The 14,306-nt window shown below is 48.4% G+C and overlaps 1 protein-coding gene across 1 annotated transcript in view; it reads right to left on the bottom strand.

Moving 5' to 3' along the window:
* The window catches only part of LOC135912879 (endothelin-converting enzyme 2-like), a 219,294-nt gene that overhangs the window by 56,619 nt on the left and 148,369 nt on the right, over positions 1–14,306 (bottom strand). The gene's annotated exons all lie outside the window — the stretch shown is intronic.

Below are 14,306 nucleotides of genomic sequence, written 5' to 3'. Positions count from 1 at the left end.
ATCCGAATCCCGGCAGCGCATTTCGACGGGGCCGGAAGAGAAAACGCCCGCGCACTTAGATTTTGGGACACGTTAAGGAACATTACGGTGCCAAAATTAATCCAAAGTCCGCCACTACAGCTTGCCTCCTAATCCGAGTTTGGTTGTGGCACGTAGAGCCCCTAATCCAATTCAAGTTTAATACTTCTGCCACAATGCGATGTGCAGTGTGAGGAAATTACAAAGCTCAATTTTCTCAGAGGTTATAAAATATGGCGTACAACAAAGTCTCAAGCAAACACTTCTCCCAGCGTGTTCTGTGTACTACCCAGACAAACAGCACTGATGCACGCAAGGTAACGGTTAACATCAACTCACCACTCTCGTGTAAGCCTAAACATCGTAGAAATTAAGATTTAGCCGTCAACACTGCCGTTAATTATCGTCAATCAAAGCGCACACCACGGAAAGCTTCGCTTAGATCGATTTCCACATTGCGTGGGATCTGCATATTTTTTTAATAGGGAATTTTTTTTCTTGTTGAGAACCAATTCATTGCTGCGGAATCTGTGGATATATGTCCCAAGATATTCATGTATGCCTCCTGCACTTCTTGATTACGCAATGCCTCGATGACTGCCGTTGTGTCTACTGACTCAAATGATTCTTCAGAATTTATGAAATCCTTATACATATATATTTAGTAAACCTTCATGCAGACCGGTCCATCCAAACCGGTCTGCATGAAGGTTTATTAAAAAGTGTGGCACTTCGGCACTGACATTGAAGACAGCAGACAGGGTGCTTGGCCGTCCTTATTGAAGAAAAAAAAACAACATATGAGATACGTCACATCAAAAAAGAACACTGGTGATAGTGCTTGACTCGTTCTAGGCACTTTGACAGATTTACAGCAGCCTTATCGGCAACGATACAGGGCAACAGGAAAGCGGAGTTCCGTGTTGCAGGGCAAGGAGGACAGTGGGAGAGCAAGGACATAAGTTGGAGAAGAGGTAGAGGGTCCGAGAGTAACGGTAAGCAGGTTCCTATAGCAATGAGGAAGAGGGGGGGGCGACATTAATTAAGGCTTGCGTGGGGGCTAGTTGGAATATCATACTTGTTTTTGAAAAGCAGCGCTTCAAAGTTGAACCACAGGGACGACAACAGCACATAGGAAGCGCATATATGCGCTTTTTAAGTGCTGTTCTCATCCCCGTGGTTCAACTTTGCAGCACTGCTTTATAAAATCAAGGAGTGAAGGGAGGAGAAAACGGTCTCTGTGTAGCATCAGTGTGCGTGTCGCATTTGTGGCTGGAAAGAGGGCATGTTGCATAGGGTGGGGGGGGAGGGGCACAATAGAGAAGGATTCCGGTAAGGAGACAGAAAGGTGGGAACTTATGGAAAGGAACATAGTGTCGCAATATACAAATGCAATACACATATATCCGACGCCGAGCTGAAGTGCAGAGAACAGGGAAAAAATATATGCCCATACGGGGGTGACAAAGCGCTTGAATTTGTGTGCTTTGTGCTTAGCGTTCTCGAAGGTTTACCGCACAACTGGCACCACGTCAGCTCGCGTGGATTCCTAGCAGAGACATTATGTTACTCAATGTGGGGGAACAAAGGAAACTGTGAATTTATTATAGTTTTTCCACTGGCCCACTGCGCAAGCATCTGAGCTAGCTTCTAGCAAGAATCAAGCAAGAATCTAAGCTGCGGGCGCGCTTAATTGCATTGTGTACTACTTGTCGAGGATATTTTTTGACTACTTGCAAGGGCGGATTCTGTTCCCACGCGTGTCTAAAGTTACGCAGGTGGTGGTAGTAGTGAAAACCTTATTTTTTTTTCTCAGACACGTTCATAGGGTGGGCTTCACACAGCCAAGGCGTCTGCAACGAGACCTCGGGCTCTGGCGGCGAGGTCGGCCCGCTGGACTGCCCAAAGTTGATCTTCTGCGGCTGAGCTGAGCAGCGCAGCACACCAACGCGCACGGAGGGTTTCGCTAGATGCTGTCTTCCCGTCGCTACTCGTCAGCCCATAGCATTGCCAGAACATATGGTCAACAGTTGCTCTTTAGCATATCTTGAGCACCCTCTTGGGCCAGATAACGTGCATTAGTTTGTCTTGTATATATTTGGAAAATTATATTCCTCATTACTGTATTACAGTATGTCCTTCTTTCTAACTTGCGCCACTGTACAGATTGCGATTTATTTATTTTTGGAGAGGTGGCGAAGAAATAGACCTCTGCATTCTGTAACGTATTGCTATATTTTCGAATTTGGTCAACCTGTCTCTCCACTCCCAATCTCCGTCTTCAGATTCTTCGGTGGCCCCCAAGTGACAGCACTGATGTTTGTCGCAACTCAGCCGGTTAGGCCTCGAACTACGTTGTGTGCCGCCTCATTGTTTCCGCCGTTCCTTGATGAGCTCAGAGTATGGGTAGGTGCCCATAGTAATGGAATGTTTTTGTCTTTTGCTTTTTGGCTCCTTTCTACAATATTTGTAGTGCCTCCGGGGACATATTTGGCAATTTGCATAGTTGCCAATTGCTGCGTGTGAGCCACTGGTTAGCATGTATGGTTCAGTTCGTGTTATTGGTAGTGCCATCGCCGTTTCGTCCGCTGCATCTGTATATTGTCTTTTTTGTCACGCGTGTTACACATTCTTTCTTGTGATCGACTACGAGTGTCCTGAATCCTCTCCTGCGTTGGAGTCTAGCTGCGTCTACAAATACTGCTGCTTTATATCGTCCAAATCTTTTCTGTGTCTCTTTGGCCCTACATTGTCTTCATCCTTCATGTTGCGTCAGTTGCATGTTCTTTGGCAGGGGCGGAACCATTATCATATTACTACATACGAGATGTTGAATGCATAACCAGATGAATCTGGTTGATAGGCGCGTTTTGAAAGCGGTCCCGAGGCAGCTATCGTATTCCTGTAGACGGAGGGCCCAGCGTGCTAGTCGTCCTGAGGGATCGCGCAGATTCACAAGGCAGCATAGCGAATGATGATCTGTTATCACAGTGAAGGGGTGCCCGCAGTGGTACGAACGAAACCGTTGCATTGCGAGGATGACCGCCAGACACTCGTGTTCGGTGACTTTGTAGTTCCGCTCGGAGCGGCTCAAGGACCGGCTACCATACGAGGTCACATGCTCACTGTCGCCAACACGCTGAATTAGCACAGTACCGATGCCTACGCCACTGGCATCGGTGTGAATCTCAGTTGGTGATGAAGGATCAAAGTGGCGAAGAATTGGTTGGGATGTCAACAGGAACTTGAGCTGGCGAAACGATGAGTCGTAATCTGCAGTCCACTCAAAGGGAACGCCTTTTAGGAGAAGTCGTGTAAGGGGATGAGCCATGTCAGCAAACCGGGGAGTGAATCGACGAAAGTAGGAGCACAAGCCCAAGAAACTTCGTAACTGCTTGACAGAGTTGGGTACGTGAAATGCTTCTACGGCCGCAGTATTTTGTGGATCTGGTCGGATGCCTTCTTTAGAGACCAGATGTCCTAACACAAGAGTTTGTCGTTCCACAAAACAGCATTTTTTTAATTGAGCACAAGACCCGCTTTCTCCAAGCAGTTCAAGACCAAGTCCAAACGTTTGTTGTGTTTACTAAACGTTCGCCCAAAGATCACAACGTCATCTAAGCAGCACATGCAAACTTCCAACATTAAGCCGTGTGTCTATGAACCTTTCGAACGTTTCGGGCGCGTTACACAACCCGAAAGGCATCACGTTAAGCTCAAATAATCTGTCGGGCGTTACAAACGCTGTCTTTTCTCCGTCGTCCTTGCGTATAGGAATTTGCCAGTAACCCAACTGTAAATCAACAGAGGAAAAGTAATATGCCGCGAAGAGACAGTCGATGGCGTCGTCAGTTCGTGGAAGCGCACATACATCTTTCTTAGTAATGGCGTTTAGGCGACGACAATCAACGCAAAACCACCACGTACCATCTTTCTTCTTCACCAATATCACGGGGGCTGCCCAATGACTAGATGATTCTCGAATGACGCCTTTGCATAGCATTTCTTGGACTTGATCGCTAATTATCTAAAAGTTCTGACGGGGACACACAATAGGGTTTTTGTCGGATTGGCTGGGCGGCTCCTGTGTTGATGCGGTGAGGAGTTCTGGACGCCGGAATCGATGGCGGGCCATCGTGCTGCACAAAGTCGAACACCGAGGTGTGTTTCGTAAACAGGACCATCAACACTCGACGCTCGTGATCACTGAGTAATTTACCAATCATGGGAAGTATCTTCGAGCTCCCGGGGCTCGAGACACTGGTTACTCCTCCATCGGGTAGCTCTGTAAGTAGTGCCACCGATATGGGCGAGTCTTCCTGAAACGTGGCAATCTTTAGGCCTTGCCTTGAGGCAGCACTGCCGCTTCAGTGGAACAGTTTAGCGCCCACAGCCCCGCGCATCCATTGGTCATTGAGACCATGCAGTGCGGAACTAACACGTTTTTCTCGAGGCAGTTCCGATGTACAGGTTTCGCTGCAGCATTGAACGAGATAGAAGGCGGACATAAACAGGCGACGGTAACAAGCATCGCGGATAAGGTGGGCACAACTGTATCATCAGACAGGCACAACACACTGTCCGGGCAAGCTGCACCTTCAAAGAGCACAGACGAAACACTGGTGTCGACACTGAGTTCTCCCGTCCGGTAGTCGAAATTGGCACCACACAACTGCAAAAAGCCAATCTTCAGAATCAGGTCATGCGAGAAGCGAGGAAGAACAGTAAACTCTGCATTAAAAACTTTCCCACCCAAAGACACATCCATGTTACACACACGAACTGGGTATAATGATTCACGACTGACTCCATGGAAAATTGTGCACTGGTCCCAGCGAAAAATAACCTTGCCTCCCAGACGGCCTTTAAACCCCACACTCATGACCGGGACAGTTCCTCCCGTGTCGACTAAAGCCGTTGTAGAGACCCCATCAATCAGTACATGAACCTTATTCTTCACCATGAAAATAGCTGTAGGCAGCTGAGTCGGCCACGCATTTTCCAGCGACCTCACCTCCATCGGCGGCGCTGGCTAGTTTCCTGGTGGGGGCGACACGAAACGGCGCCGAGGCGATGGTGACGTGAATCCTGGCCGAGGGGTTGGTGATCGGGAGGCTCGGAAGGCTGGTGGTGGCGTCAGAGTACAGTCGGAAGCACGAGAGCGGTAGCGGTTCCAGGCCCTTTGTCCTCCAAAGTAGGTCTCCTTGGCGGTGCATCGGTCCTCTCGGAAGTAGCTTGCTGAAGTGGAGTCTGCTGGCCATTCAGTGCGCAGTGTACGACCACTAGACCGCATAGTCGGCGCTGACGGTTCGTAGTTCAATGTTTGGCGTTAGCTACAGTACCTAGCTATATGACCAGTCATGCGACAGTAGTAACACAGTTGCAAAGGGCAAACTTAGTTCAGAATGCGGATTGAATTATTCTGCCCGAAGACATCGGTTGGGGGTAACGAGGCTCTTGACCTTGAAAATCATAGGTAGTGGCAAGTCTTCGTGGACGAAAGTTGCGTGGGCGTGAATCAAAACGTTGAGGGGGTGAATCATTGCATGGTGGTTCGGTCGTACCGTAATGAGGTTTGTCTCTGGAGCCGTTAAGATCCGCGACATTCACTGAGTGATTCGAAGTAGCCGAAGGGGGTTCCCAAAGAGTGTCCAGGAAAAAGGAGAAACTGCAACGCGGCACCGCATAACGTGCGTGTTCGTCATGCCGCTGGAGCTCCTCGCGGACTATCTGGCGGATGGCGGACGAAAGGTCTGGGTGCTGAGGACTCGTGTGAACACTTGCTGCGGTCGTTACATTGGCCAGCCGTTCAAACTTTGGTGTAATTCGGTGAGCCTTCAGCGCCTCGAACGCACCACAGTGCCGTATCAGTTATGATACAGTGTTCAAGTTCTGTTTACCAATGAGGAAGTTGTACACGCCTTCAGCTATTCCCTTTACGACGTGCTCCACTTTATCTTCCTCTGTCATTTGAAGGTTGATGGTTCGGCACAGCTTCAAAATTTCTTCAATATAGGTAGTGCAAGTCTCGCGGGGTACCTGAGCTCTCTGGGCTAATGTGAATTCAGCACGTTTCTTCTTCGTGTCCGAGTCACCGAAACACTTCTTGATCTCCTCAACGAAGCGTGTCCATGTAGTTATCATGTCCGCATTGTTGTCATACCATACCAACGCCGTGCCGGCCAAGAAGAAAACAGCGTTCCTAAGCTGACTGGCAGCTTTCCAGTTATTGTCTTGGCTTACCCTTTCGTAATGGGTTAGCCACTCATTCACATCTTCCTCTGCCTTCGCCGAGAACGTGCGTGGCTCTCCGTAGTGCTGGATAGGGACTGGGCTCGCCAAGGCACTGCTGGTGAGGGTATTTTGCTCTGTGGCCATGACTGAGCGCGACTGCGAAATTCCGGCGAGGCGACGGCTTCGGCGTAGTTCTTATGCTGAAGGCTCCGTTGTAGATCATGCGAGTTACCTTGCACAGCTCCACCAAATGTTACACACGAAGTGTTTAATGCAGAACCAGGAGAATCTAGTTGATAGGCGCCTTTTGAAAGCGGTCCCGAGGCAGCTTGGCTAACGTCGTTCTCTTTTCTTCCACCTGGCTGTCTGCGCGGCAGTTGTGGTTTATGACAGAGCTCGTGTCAATATTAACCGCGGAGCTATTTGAGCTTTAGCTCCGCCGTGCGCAGCTGGAGAGGCTGTCGAGCACCGTAACGGGCAGACGAATCCTAGACTTGCTCGGGATTCGATATCACGAGGCGCGTGGACTGAAAGAATCACTGCTGCCGGAAGTCAGGGACGCCATACTGACGGAAAACATGCCGAAGAATATGCACCCGCTGCATGATGTGCAAAGACGTGTACGCAGGGCGGTAGCGATCCTCGAGAAGCATGGAAGACAAGAAGGCGTCCTCTTCGTCGATGCAGCCAGGTACCCGCGGCCAGTCGGTGACTCTGATGGCGACGAGGAACGTCGACCACCACCGCCGCTACAAGGGAATGTGCGAGACGAACCGCCGTTACCAGTACCACCACCACTACTGCTACTACGAGAAAAACGGCAGCAGCAACAACGGCAACATCGACACGTCCGGCCGACGGCGGCGGCGCCCGCCTTCTCCATGGCAGTCGTAGATACGAAGGGAACGATCCGAGTCACGGCATCAGCGAGGCTGCCGTCGGCCGAAGCAGCGGAAGAGATGGCCATAGCCCTTGCGGTACTCCACGGAGGTGCGGAGGATAACCTGGTCATCAGCGACTCCAAATCAGCGATTCGGAATTATACCAAAGGTTGGGTGTCCGCGGATGTGGCACGCATGCTCAACGCCCGGGCCGGGGACTTCGGATCCGGCACGATTACAAACAAGTCCCTCAAGTGGTTCCCCGCGCACGTCGGGGAGCTTGGCAGTAACAACAACAACAGCCACGATAATAATGACACCAACAATGCTAACGGCCGAAGACGCAACGACACTCCACCCAACCACAACGAGCGCGCCCACCTCGTCGCGAGGCAGCTTACCCGCCGCGACGCGGTCACTCAGAGGGCAGCCGCTGCCGTTGTTGTGAGGGACCCCAGCGGAGGAGTGACGGCGACGGCGGCTGCCACTCCGTCTGGCGCGGCCGCTGTTGTTACCAATACAACACAAATCGCGGCGGACGGAGCTGGGAATCACGAGGACGCCGCCTGCGATGTCAGGGAGTTTCCGGCAACGTACCGGGAGGTGCTTGGTCACTATATGAAAGAAAGAAGAAAATATCCACAACCCCACGGGCGCCTAGACAGGTCCCAGGTGGTCGACCTGAGACGGTTGCAGACGGGCACTTTCACCAACCCCTACCACCTGCACCGCCTGTGGCCCGCGCTGCACCCGTCGCCCGGCTGCCCGTGGTGCGAGCACGAACGGGCCGATATGGCCCATGTGCTTTGGGAGTGCCGACGCCATGAGGAAGAAGGACAAGGAGGAAGGGGGAATACAACAGGAGAACCCTCTGAAGCGGGGCGCCTCGCTGAGAGATGGCAAGCCGCCCTCCTCAGCGAGGCACCCGAAGACCAGGAGTGGGCCATCCAGCGGGCCAGGGCCGTTGCCGAGGATCTCGAAAGATTTTCCTCGGGCGATGGACCCCTGGCAGCCTAGCCCCGGGCACCAACATCAACAACTGTTGGACAAATAAAGTTTATTGCTATCCTATCCTAGCTCCGCCGTGGAGCGTTACCGGAAAACTCAGCCCAGCTGTGTGCCGCCTCGCGTTGCCTAGCAACCACCTATGAGAACACCGAGCCACATAACCTCCTCGCACTCCACGCGCGTCGGGCGGAGTCATGATGTCTAACGCGAGTAAAAGCTCGGAACAGCCAACGTGGAAACACACCTCTCGCCTCCTCTACTCCGTGCGTACGTCCGAGCAAGACACTGAAGAAAACCCGGACGCCCGAAGGAGAGGCGCTGACCAGGAAGAGCGCCGTACTGCCGAGCGAGAAGCGATGCGTCGCTGCCGAGCTGATCCGGAACACCGCGCCAAAGCTGCGGCTGAGAAGACGTGACGCCGAGTCTAAGACAACGAGTTTCAGTCCATGGAACGCGAGAGCTGGCGCCTGAACGCTAGGCGTTGCCGAGAAAGCGATCCCAGCCTGCAACTACTCGAAAACTTCCAGCGTCAAGTCCGCCGAGATAACAACTTAGCAAAACCACGCATAACCTCGCATAACCTAGAAACCACTTAGCCAAGCCTACCATGACCTCGCAAAACCTAGAAACGACTTAACCAAGCCTAGCAACAGCTTAGCAATACCTAGCATGACCTCGCGAAACCTGCAAACAACTTAGGCAATCCACCTAAAAGCTGGGTGATCACAAGCTCCGCTGTTGACTCCAGCCTTGCACCACTAGTGCAAGGTGCACATGTTTTTTCTGTCGCAACTCTCTTGACATTTCCTTGTTTTCTCCGTGTTATGTGTGTGGTAGTTAATACCCAATCTTTCCAATATACTTATTCCCGTCCTTATCTCAGGGAGCCTCTCATACTGTGATTTGTGTTGAGTTTCTACGAATTCATCCAATGTGTTATGTAGTCCTAGTTCTGAGTAGTATTTCTGTACTTGTGCTCATTGGAAGTCCTTATGTATGCTTGTATACTTGTTAGGCATTGTAGTTTGTTCTTTTAAGCGGCATACCACCTGAGGTGTGGTGCCACGTAAACTATTCTCCTGAGAAATAATGCCTGTACCAGATTTATTGCGTCTTTTTCTATCATTCGGTTGTGTTTGTTAGTTGTCTTTCGATTAACCTTGTTATCTTAAATTATTTTTTATGGTGCCTTATTATTATTCTTATTATCTTACTAGTCCTAGAATTTTGATTTTATGCTCTTTAGGTATGAGTGTTTCATCCGCAGTTCTTAGTTGTATTTCTGCTTCTTCTGATTCATTTCCCTGTGGTATAATTTGGTTCGCGTCCTCTCCATGTAGGCTTGTATAGCAATAATTCTTACTTTTCTGCCGAACAGGCCAACCCGGTCCCTTTGAAGTATTGTTCTACTACCTCTATCACGTTCTCAAGTGTTTGTTCTATTTGCCCATCACTGCCACTAATCGCCCTTATGGTTATATCATCCGTGTATATGGTGTGCTTTAGGCCTTCTATTTCCTTTACTTTGATTGGCAATCTGATTAGTGCTAGATTAAAAAAGCACTGGCGAAATCACCGATCCTTAATTGTGCTGCCTATACTTATTTCCTCCGATTCCAAATTTCCAATATTCAGTTTTGCTATTATGCCAGTTCGGAAGTCTCAAACATAATTGTATGCTCTTTCTGCTAAATCTAGGTCATTCAATAAGTTGAGAATTGTATGCGTCACGTTGTCCCATGCTTTTTTTTTAAATCAAGGCCAGGAATGGCTCTGCCTGATCTACTTCGGACGTCTATTATGAGCCTAAAGTGGAGCATTGAGTCTTGAGTACAAAGGTTCCTTCTAGATCCCAACATTGTGGTGAGGAGCAGGTCTCTGTATAGCATGCAATTAGTAATTGCCGTTAAGATTGCATGTTCCATTAGCTTTCCTACACAACATGTGAGGGTTATAGGTCTCAGATTCTCTAATCATAGGCATTTGCCTAACTCGGGTATCAATATGACATGCGCTGTCTTCCATTGCTTTGGAATTTGTTCCGCTTTCCAACATTCATCATTATAGTCTGTAAGTTTTGTTATAGAATCCTCGTCTAGGTTTCCTAATATTTTGCTTGTTATGCCGTCTGGCGGGGTGCCGATTTGGTGTTGGGTTTAGTTAAAATTATGCAGACTTGGAGCAGATTCTTCTGCATCTGTGAGCTTGGGAGTAGGGGATGCTTGTTTTGCAGGGCTGAGGGGCGGCGACAATAGAAGTGAAGGTATTGCTGACGCTGACGATCGGTCGACTTTTCATACACGGATGTGGAAATGCGACCTCCACTCTGTGACAAAGTGACGTCGATGAAGTGAACAATATCTTGGTAGAAATAGTGCGTGAAGCAAATTAACGTGTGCTGAGAATTGAAATTAAAAGTCAAGTGCAAGGAACTTTGCTCACTTCTGGCCCCAACAAAGGATATATCATCCAGGAATCGTATGTGGAATATTGTTTTATGGCCGAGTTTCTGAAGGAGAGAATTTCTAACGACGCCTTAAATATAATTGCCTAATTTGGCTCCATGTTAGTTCCCATGGTGGTTTCGTTGACATGCGGATATTGCTTGTTGTAAAACTCTAAGTGATTATAACAGCGCACTAAATTCAGAAGAGCCTCAATTTTATCTTTCTATAAGTGGCTACCTTGGCTGTACGCTGTAATCATCGAAGCTATGACCTCGCAACAACTTGATTTGGGTGAGTCGGTTCATCTTGAGTAAAACGTGAAGCAGCGCGAAGGAGACGACGACAGGAATCGAAAACAAACACAAGACGAGCGCTGCCCTGTTGTGTTTGTTTTCGATTGCTGTCCTCGTCTTGTTCGCCCTGCTTCCAGTTTTTCTCACTATGACCTGGGTGTAGGGTATGCTGGTGTACAAGCATGGGCCATCCATAATGACCAAGTAACTCCCGACTGGTGCCGTCAGGTTTGATGCCTTCCGAAGTAAGTGATTTGTGTCCTTGATATAAGAGGGACATGCCATTCACAAAGGAAGTACGTCTCGCGGAACGAACCTACACACAGAACGAATTACGTTTGTTGAAGCGAGACACCACTATAGGGGCAACATATAACAATGTTTCAGAAAAAGCTTTATATGAGCAGTTTACACCATTCGCAGGCGCGCTTGCATACGGTCGACGCTCATTTACACCCGCCATTCATTTGGCCTACAGCGAGAACTTTGAAAATTGTTGTATATATACATTTATATTGAAAAAGCTGCTTGAGGTGGTAAAATGGCACGCATTTAGTATTGCACCTTGGAAAAGAGAAACACTATCTACCGCACTCAAGGCGCTCACTTTACGATTTCCTGGAATAGGCGGCCGTGCAATGTAGTAAAACCAATAGTGAATTCACACTAGATGCCAAATATCAATATTATGCCTATTCACACGTACATGCAAGAAAGATGGGTGAAACTGTACATGAAAAGCGTACTTTGCATTGCATTGCATACTTTGCTACTTAGCTTGAAATATAGAAACATATTGAGCCTGGAAATGAAAGTGGAATGAAACGCCCGCTTAGTTACTGGGTTTTCTGCTTTCTGCTGCATGAAGGGCACGGTTCTCAAACAAGAGTGAGCTGCTGATGCCTTTGCGTAGAACGCCAATGGAAAATATGTGTTGTATGAGCAATGTTGTGGCTCGTAGCTGAGCATCAAGGTCGAGTGCCACGATGAACTGAAAATTCAGTTAAAGCAGTAATTAAGAGCTGCAGTTCGTAATAGTAGTGAATTTATACTAAGAAACGTTACGTTGACGTTCAATCGGGGCACGAATTCGAAACATCGAATTTGTATTTGCGTGCGGTAAATTGGACGTTGTGATATATATATATATATATATATATATATATATATATATATATATATATATATATATATATATATATATATATATATATATGACGGTGACTATAAAAAATTTTGTATACCACCAAACATGTACGTGAAACGAACTGTCCGTCGCAAAAGAGTGTACAGTATTTCTCAGTGGTATACACAATTTGAATAAAGAAATGACAGGTAACACCTTCCCTAATTACCGAGCGGTTGGCTATTTTGCTAAGGTACACTTCGCTCAAGGTGCAGAGCGATAAAGGTCCGCGAAAAGCAACCGCAAATGCCGATGCAGCACGTTGTTATCGATGGTACCAACCGCAGCGCGTGTAAAGTCGGCACATCGACTCAAACCGGAAGTGATTGCAGGAGACGCCGCAGCCAACAATCTTCTGCGAGAACCTGACTTGCTATCACCTTATGCAAGCGAACAGCTATGGCGTCAGCATTTTTATGGGTGGAAATGCAAGAACTCTCGTGTTATTTCATTTATGCAATTGTTCACAAAACCCACGTTGTCCAACCTAGTTTTAGGTACTGTACTCCGATGCGTTTTCGCTCATTGCCCCAGTATCGCTTTGACATGTTAATTCGCATGATTCATTGTTCTAGTCCATTTTATACGCTGAACCGTTTTGTTCCGTCTATTTGTACCTGTAGTGCACTATCATGGCTACGCATTCCTAAAGAAGTGTGCTGCTCCCTTTGGGTCTTATCTCTTCCCACAACAGCATTCGTCATCTGCCTTGCTTGCGTTTCCTTTCTTGAAAGCTCTGCTCTCACTGCTTTCCTCCCAAGAATGACACGTCACGCTAATATCGCGCATGTCGTTCGTGACCTGGAATGATAAGGCGCGGCGGAATGATGAGACGTAAAGCGGAGCAGGGTATGGCGAAAGCGTGAGTAGAAAAGTGTAGTGTGGTGACGATGCCTGTAAAATGTTGCCAGAGTGGCGCGCGTCGTTTGGAAGGTCTGTCGGCGGCGGCTACTGTGAACCACGCCCACGCGTCACCCACGCGCTGGCTCACGCTATCTCCACATAAGCGAGGCAGTCGCGCCACACTCTGACCCATTTGCAACGTGCCTCACGAGACAGAGTATTCGCGCCAGCCAATATGTTGCGAAATGAGAACACGTAAAGACCTACACTGAAATTAAGCATTAGGGAGTGTGGTTATCATCGGCGACTCTTTTGTTCAAAATACTGTCGTCCGCTTACAGTTTCCGCCTAGGATGGAATCGTGAAGTGCTGAATTTTAATAAAACGGTGCGCACATTGCATTTAATTGATTCCGGACGAGCTCAAAAAGTCGAGGCTAGCTAACTGTCGCAGATCCATCTACTATACCGGCACTTGGTAGTGTTTCACAACAACAAAGTGCGACTGCAAGAACATTCACCTAAGGCTCACATTCGAACGTGGCCATACTCATTAATAAACCGCGGAAGAACTGATTTTCTCCGACAGACGACTCAGCGCGTCCTTCGCAGTCTCCCAGACCAGTGCCTGACCAAAGGGCTAGGCGCGTAGTAGTATGTCAGAAATTTCGGTACACCCATTTAAATAAATATCTCTTCGCATCAGTTCGGTACGCGATTTCACTCGTATTAACTGCCGAGATTTCCTAACCTCATGCATGAACTCGGCCATGGTGGCTTAGTGGCTAGAGCGTTGCGCTGCCAAGCGCGACGTCGCGGGATCAAATCCCGGGCGCGGCAGCCGGATTCCGATAGGGACAAAATGCCAAACCGCCAGTGTGCCATCTTTGGGTGTGCGATAAAGATGCCCAGCTGCTCAGAATTAATACGCAGTCCTCACTGTGCCTCATAATCATGTCGTGGTTCAGGCACGTGAAATCCCCAAATGCAATTTTCGCTCCGCAATATTAGGCGCCCGCGACCGGACGAAGCCATTCGTAAGCTTGCAGCATGGAAAGGAAAAAAAGACTTGGTCGTGTCGCTTTATGGATGGCGGAGTGTTTGACAGCTCTTCTGTTCTTTCTGTACAAACAACGGGTGGTTAAACAAACACCCCTTCACATTTCATTGCGCCAACACGTCTGCCATTGCAAACAGGGTGTGAAATGTACGTTATATTTGCAGTGGCTCCATAAAAGTATGTGGAACCTAGATCATACGTTGTATGCTACGGTTTGTTGCCGTTAAGAGCATTTTAATAAAATATATTTATATTTACCAGTACATATTCTATCTATATATCTACGTAGGACTTAAATAATAAGAAGAGCACCTCTGGTAAGGTGTACAATCACTAA

Source organism: Dermacentor albipictus, chromosome 1, assembly GCF_038994185.2.
Source record: "Dermacentor albipictus isolate Rhodes 1998 colony chromosome 1, USDA_Dalb.pri_finalv2, whole genome shotgun sequence".
Taxonomy (NCBI): Eukaryota; Metazoa; Arthropoda; class Arachnida; order Ixodida; family Ixodidae; genus Dermacentor; species Dermacentor albipictus.
The sequence above is the reverse complement of the archived record's forward strand: the minus strand, read 5'-3'. Positions and strand labels throughout refer to the sequence as shown.